The sequence below is a fragment of the Sturnira hondurensis genome, unplaced genomic scaffold, assembly GCF_014824575.4.
Source record: "Sturnira hondurensis isolate 20B ecotype Veracruz unplaced genomic scaffold, ASM1482457v3 Scaffold0022215, whole genome shotgun sequence".
Taxonomy (NCBI): Eukaryota; Metazoa; Chordata; class Mammalia; order Chiroptera; family Phyllostomidae; genus Sturnira; species Sturnira hondurensis.
In genome coordinates this window covers 12,401,278-12,407,916 of record NW_028094846.1, presented here as the reverse complement: position 1 = coordinate 12,407,916, position 6,639 = coordinate 12,401,278, and the positions used below count along the sequence as shown (strand labels likewise).

At 45.8% G+C, this 6,639-nt stretch overlaps 1 pseudogene; it reads left to right on the top strand.

Moving 5' to 3' along the window:
* Nucleotides 1-2,877: 2,877 nt before the first annotated feature.
* LOC118979258 (lysine--tRNA ligase-like) lies at nucleotides 2,878-5,956 on the top strand (annotated as a pseudogene).
* The last annotated feature ends 683 nt before the right edge of the window (nucleotides 5,957-6,639 follow it).

Here is a 6,639-nt window from a genome sequence, read left to right as displayed (position 1 = left end):
TAAGAGGATAGATTTGTTAAAAAACAACACCTTATTGCCCTGGCTGGTGTGGCTCAGTGGATTGAACGCGGGCCTGTGAACCAGAGTATCAAGGTTCGATTCCCAGTCAGGGCACATGCCTGGGTTGCAGGCCAGTTCCCAGCAGGGGACTCACAAGAGGCAACAATACATTGATGTTTCTTTCCTTCTCTCCTTCCCTTCCCCTCTAAAGATGAATAAATAAAATCTTTAAGAAACAAAAAACAAAAAAAACCCACCTTATTGATTTTCTCATCACACCTGCGTGATCTTTAGAGGAAATTTGGAAAATGCTTTAAGCACTGAAAAACAAACAAACAAATGAATAAATTCATCCACAATTTTACCCAAAATTCCAATCACCAGCAAAAGCCACACATACTGTTTGAAAATGAAATACTTCTAGAGAGCAGCAACGTCATGGTTATCATTGAGATGTATGGAACGCTTACTAGAAGCTGGACATTGATTGAATGGCTTTGCGTGGAATTACTTTGCTCAATTCTCAGAACACCTCAGGAGGGTAGGAAGCGCTATGAACTCCATTTTGCCCCTGAGGGAACTCAGGCACTGAGTTTAGGTTACAGCTCTACCCAGAGGTGAAATGGCGCATCTGGAAGCAAAACTAGATTGTGTGAACCTAGTACACCCACATCAAATCATTTAATTTTAGAGTGAATGACACATTCACGTCTTATAGGTTTAAAAAGTGTAAAAGGGCCTCATTCCCGTCTCCCTTCCCATCTTCCCCCACGACCCCACCGTCACTGGTAACCACTCTTATCCGTTTAGGGGTGCCCTTCAAGAGTTTCTTATGCCATAGAACTATATTCTTTACTTTCTTGGTTTGGTTTGGTTTGGTCTTTTTTAAAAAACTAGACATCAGTGTTAGTGAAGTTTTAGGTTCACAGAAAAACTGAGTGGTAAATCATTGATAAATATTTATAGAATGAATGAACTTCAGGTCATTAGGGCAACGGTCTCCTCATCCCTCAGATGGATTCCATCTTTCCTTACAATATTTCAAACGTTCTAAGTTTTGCTGGTCTCAAGGCAGACTTGAGAAAAAGCAAACACTTCAGTTGCCTCTGGACGAGGGAGCACAACCTTGTCCAGTCCAAGAGTGAAACATTGTCAGCTAGGGTCCAGAGGGGTTCCTGTGTTTGTTTTCCATGGGCCCTTCGATTGGCCATCAACAGAAACGGCTCCCCAGGCATCCACCAGCCTCAGTCTGCAAACATCCTTGCATACCAGTTCCTGGTCCATGTCACAGCTCGATTCTAAAGCCTGTGTGGTCACTACTTTATATTCCGATAACTTTGAAAGGGGTGAGTCGGGGAGGTGAACATGTACGTTATGGCATTGTTGGCTGGTGGTGGAAAAGATTAGTGGAAACAAGAAAGGGAATTTTGCCTCCATAGAGTTAAACTGTTCCAAGAAGAGGAAGTGGAGTCACCCATTCAGTTCCTGGATAAATCCTGACCTTCCGATACACTGCCGAGTGCAGAGCAGTAACTGTCATGACGCGCAATTCGTACGTGCGGCGCTCCAAGGAATTCCAAGAACACAAAGGATGACATCTGCTGTTACCAAAGTTCATGTTTCTGAAGATTGGGGAAAAAAAGATCACAGAAGATGCTGCCAAATTCCTGAGCACGTTGTTTGGGTAAACATATTTATTCTGATTCTGGGTCAATGACATGCGCTTGTTCCCAAAGCCTTGGCTTTCATAGGAAGAAAACTGACTCATGAGCTATAGCAGAGAAAGTCAATGACTTGGTCTAATTACTTCTCCAGGGGCACGAGGAGAAGAAACTCTGCTAAGCAGAGACGGTTTTCTATAAGAAAGCAAATATGCATATATTAATGCATCACCTCCCTTCCCACAGAGGCCCTAAATGGGGGAAAATAAAAGACTTGTTAGCTGTTGCCTCCTAACCAGCATTTGTATTTCAAAGATTAAAAAGTGGCTTATTATGAGAACTCCCCAGTGCCAGGAACTCCAGATGAAATCGGATTTGATACATGGTAAACAGAGTGCTTCCTCGTAGAAAGATCCTTTCCAGGTGTATGCTGCTTCTTTCGACGTGCATATCCATTTCTTCCCCATCACAGGCTTATAGAATACATTTGACACGGCATTAGTGGGTTTTTACTGCCTATCCTTGTATGTAGCTTGACATGTTCGTGTCCTCTCTATGTCCGGCACGGCAGGGGCTGTATGTGGATGTGACCAAGAGCACAGATTCTGGGGGCGGACAGCTGGGTGTCTCCCCCTAACAGTGAGAACTCGGGCCACTTACATAACCTCTCTGTGAGCTGGTGTTTTCATCCGTTAAATTAGGTTGTTGGCATGGATTAGGGAAGCCATGGAGATGAAGCGTTTACTCTCTTACCTGGTGCCTAGTTACCGTGCCGGAAACCGCAGTTATTATTGCCGTCAGTATTAGCAGGCACTGAGGGGAAGACATGGCCCCTGCCCTCCCTGATCCTAAAGTCCCCTGGTGAGACAGACTCGGGCAATTACTAGGACAACTGAAAGTGCAAAGCAGCCTAGGACACCTGCTGCAGGTTACCTGAATGAGGTAACTGTATATCTAGCCAGAAGATCTGAAATTTCATGCAGTAACAGATAGGACAGGACCATGCTTTCATTGCTATTGCAATATTATTTCATCTTTCAGAATTGTGAAAAATTTTGTCTTCTCTGGAAACTTGGGGCTGGGGCACCCCTAGCCCCCTTCCTGATTTTTTTTTGATGTGTCGATGACCTCTTTTTTCTAGTTAATTTCAGTTTACTGCAATGTGCCTTGAATCTACTAAATCATTCTCATGACTAAAATACCACCTGTGAGACGTATGGGGCCTTACGAGAGTAAGTCAGATATTTTCAGGGAGGTATGAAAAGAGCAAACTCATAACACAAGGATGGGATGCCCCGTCACTTCTAGCCTCTGGGAAGCAAGAACCAAGACGAAGTAAGGAGTACAGGAGATGGGAGGAAACACCTGGAAAGGTAAAGGCAGAGGGAACAGAAGTAGGCAGAGACCTCCAATTTGTGATGCACGTCTGACAGTTTCAGAAGGAAAGGGGGGAGGAAAGAGGAAGGACTTAGGCACTTCAGACTGCACTGAAGCCTGAGACAGTCTCAGCCAGCCCACTGCAGCTTCCCCAGCTGCAGAATAACCAGGCTCCACAGCCCCCACCATGCTCTGTCCTTGCCTGGGAGCTTCCCCATAGGTGAGAACTAGGGCTGAATGTGGCAGTGGATTCCAAAAGTCTTCAGTGATCTACGCTCCTTCCAGCAGGCTCTGTTTGAAGGGAGGTCTGAGGCCCTCCATGGGGGCCACAGGGGGTCTACAGCATGGGCTATCAGAGAAGAACTAAGAGTTCTCAGATACTAAAGGAGCGATTACTGAAATTAGATATTCAATTGAAGAATTAAACATTAAAGTTGAGAAAAATCTCTCAAAACACAGAATGAGTCAAAGAGACAGAAATGCATGAAATTTAAAATGAGACATTACAAGAGTGATCCAAGAAAACCATTATCCTATTAATAGGAGTCTCAGGAAAAAAAGGAGACAAGAAAATTGCATTATAAAGAGAAGAGAGATTCCTGGAACTGAAAACTAGGTACAGTGTTCAGCACAATGAATTTTCAAAAGGCCTACCCTTGGGTACAACCTCAGAAAATCACCCAACACTAAAGAGAAAAGATCCCCGAGGCGTTCAGAGAGATGCCATTGTTCACCAGTAAAGCGAAGAGAATCGGGCCGTTATCAGGCTTCTAAAGAATTATTCTGGATGCTAAAAAACAGGAAGTGGAGTACTTTCAAGACATTAAAGAAAATGATTTTACCCTAAACTTCTCTACTTGGCTAACAATGAGAGAAGATGAGAGCGTGAGAGCATTTTTAAAAAACGTAGTTTGCCAGCAGCTTGTCTCAGTCATTGGAGGAGATACTCCAGCAAAATGGGAATAAAAAAGAAAAAGGAAGACACGGAGCCAAGAAACAGTCCATCCAACCAAGGCAAACAATGACAGGAATTTTCAGGGTGATATTTACAGTGGATCTAGAAAACCTGGAGCAAGAAAGCAGACAGGACCAGGAGAGAAGCCTCAAAGGACTAAAACGTGCCATTGAAATTGGTAATAATGGAGGATATCATAAATACTGGAATGCCCCCTGTTCTGTCAAATAAGAGCCGTGCAAAAAGGACTCCAGGAAAAGACACTCGATGAGAAACAGGTGGTGCTCTTTTCAGGTCGGGGTCCCCAGAGGGATGGCTGTGGTACAGGGACTGAGGTGAGTATGGATGGTCGAGAGCCGAAACTGAGCACAAACCAGCAAAAGAGAGGCCTGGCGGCTAAGAAGAAAGTAGCAGAGAAGGAAGCCAAGCAGAAGGGGCACCATGAGAAACAGCTAAGCCAGGCCAAGGCTGCTGCTACCAGCCTCAGCACCCACATGATAACGTGGGTGCCAAGGCAGAGTTGGGGCCCAGACCAGTCCCTGGCTTTCCACAGCGAGGCAGCCCGCCAAGCCAAGCTTCTTTGGATGTCTCACTCACTCGTGTCATTCAAGAATACAACCATCTGCTGCCGGGGACCACCTCAGTGACATCCTCTTAAAGGTGGCAGGTAGGACCCATGCCAAAGGCACATCCAAGGAAAAGCTCATCCATGACCTTGCAGAAAAGGGGGTCCAATTGCCAGTCACGGCCAATTCCAGGAATTATAAATCAAAAGAAGAATTTATTCGTATTAATAACAGACTACATCAGGAGACATGATTGGTGTTCAGGGGGATTCTGGGAAGACTGAGAGGGGTGAGCTCAGCATCACCCGCTATGAGATCACACTGCTGTCTCCCTGCTTGCATATGTTACCTCGTCTGTACTTTGGCCTCGAAGATGAAGAAACCACACTGTCAGAAATCACTGGACTCGATCCTGAATGACTTCATGAAGCAGAAACTTACCATCTGCTCTAAGATCCTCACACATGTAAGAAGTTTCTTGGTTGAGCTGGGATTCCTAGTGTCTGGAACTCCCACGATGAGCCTCATTCCAGGCAGAGCCGTGGCCAAGCCTTTTCTCCCCCACCATAAGGAGCCGGACATGAGTGTGTGTCTGAGAATCCTTCCAGAACTCTACCAGAAGAGGCTGGTGGTTGGTGGCGTTGGCTGGGTTTATGACACTGGGTGCCAGTTCTGTAAGGAGGGGACCGATTCCACGCACACTCCTGGGGTCACCACCTGTGAGCTCTGCATGGTCTCTGCACACTGTCTTGTCCTCATGAAAATCATGGGATGATGAAACACATTCTAGGCAGTTAATTATGTCACCCCCTGTCCAGATGGCCCTTACGAGAGATTGAGAAAGCTCTGGGAGAGAAGCTGCCACAAACTAACTTCATGGAAAAGCTGTTGAGTGCTCTCCACCTTGGGCCACATCCAGGCTCTGTGATAAGCCTACTGGGGACTTCCTAGAAGTGGCATGCGTCAATCCTACATTCTTCAGTGACCACTCACAGACAATATGCCCTTTGGCCAAATACCACCACTTTCAAGAGGTTCTGACTAAGCACTTTGAGCCATTTTTCACGAAGAAGGAAATATGCAAAGCCCACACCAAGCTGAGTCACCCCCAGGGGCAACGGCAGTTTTCTGAAGAAAAGGCCAAGGCCAAGGCTGCTGCCGATGATGAGGCCATGGTCATTGATGAAAACTTCTGTACTGCCCGGGGCTACTGCTGCCCCCACAGGTGGCTGGGGCTCGAGCACCCATCGAGTCTCCACGTTTCTCGAAGACTCCAGTCCCATCAAGGAAGTACTTCTGTCTCCTGCCATGAAACCGAAGACTAGAGGGAAAGCGTAGCAACTGCTGATACACTCGGACTTTCTCTGCAAGATAATCATCTCAAGTCACGCAGCTGAGGCATCCTCGCCCTTCTGCCAAAGACAAGCACGGCAAGGGACCGTGTGTCTACCGCAGGTCAGTCACAAGGAGAGAGGAAAGGAATTAAGAATTCCATTTATACCTCCCGCAACCAAATAATCTGTCTCTAAAAAACTAAAAGAAAGGAAAGAAAAATGGGGTGCAGGAAGAAGCAAACCCAAAGGCGATGCTGATTCAGGCAAATGATGCAGTGAGAAAAAGGAAACTCTATTTGGCTTTGATGCTGGGAACAGTCTCTTCACACGGCTGGAGACCCCTGGCGTGGAGCCCACAGACAACGAAAAGTTATCCTGCTATGCCCCTGAGCGGAGCAGTCGACAATGTATATTTCCATTGCTACACGAAGGTAGGCACTACTGATCGTTTTCAAATTTCAGAGTCAATCCGCAAAGCAGGAATATTGGTGGAATTTCGGGACAATTTGTAATTGGTAATGAATCTTTGACCATGTGAGATGATACACAGCTGACAGATGGAAATGTGGGGGCCTGTACAGGAAGGGGAAGGCCATTTTCCCAGCTGGAATGATGCAGTGGAAAGTTGGTGGAAACAGGTCATTTAATTATATTATTTAATGTCACAGAGCAACTGAAAAAAATTAAAATTAATACAAATATGACATATTGTGAAGAGGATGGGAAAGAAGAAGTCAACGTGACAT